The following is a 710-nucleotide window of genomic DNA, read 5'->3' as shown; positions in this document are numbered from 1 at the left end:
GTCAAAGCCGAATCCCGTGCCCACCTGGCCAGAATCCCTTGTCCCGCGGAACAGGGACCCCGCGAGAATCCCGGTCCGCGGCACTTAGGGATCACTGTAGGTACCCTTTCTCACGTCTATCAACCTCTTTTCTTTCTTCCTTTCCTTTCAGCCTAGTTCTTGGTATGTAATCCAGGCTGGTAAACCTGACAGACATCAACCCTCTTTCTTTTAACAAGCCTTGTCTGAATGCTTGTGCGGTTGCCAAAGGGTATAGCAGTCTTATTGGGAGGGAGGAAGAGCTTCAAGCAGATTCATTGGGTCCTGTCTTTCCTATTGTAATGGCTGCTTTAATGAAAGTGATTACAACGTTAAAGTGCCAAAGTGGAGCTTGTTCCAAATGTTAAGAAATGTGTAAGACACACCCAACACGAAGCTGCTAGCCTCAGATTAAGCAGGTGATTTTAACTGACAGCACAGAGTGAGCACAACTCTAACTAATCAATTTTAACCTAGTATGAGCTTCAACACTAGCAGCAGCATTTGCCTGACTTTGTAATTATCTTCATCAGGGTCTTAAATCATCTTCTCAGAGATGGCAGGTGGGTCCCTGTACAGAAGTCAGAACTAAGGAGCTGAAAGCCAGGCGTGGTGACGCATGCCTGTAATCCCAGCGCTCAGGAGGCAGAGGATGAAGGACCTGGAGTTCAAGGCAGCCTGGGCTGTCTTAA

Source organism: Mastomys coucha, unplaced genomic scaffold (genome assembly GCF_008632895.1).
Source record: "Mastomys coucha isolate ucsf_1 unplaced genomic scaffold, UCSF_Mcou_1 pScaffold21, whole genome shotgun sequence".
Lineage (NCBI taxonomy): Eukaryota > Metazoa > Chordata > Mammalia > Rodentia > Muridae > Mastomys > Mastomys coucha.
Note: the sequence above shows the minus strand (reverse complement) of the source record.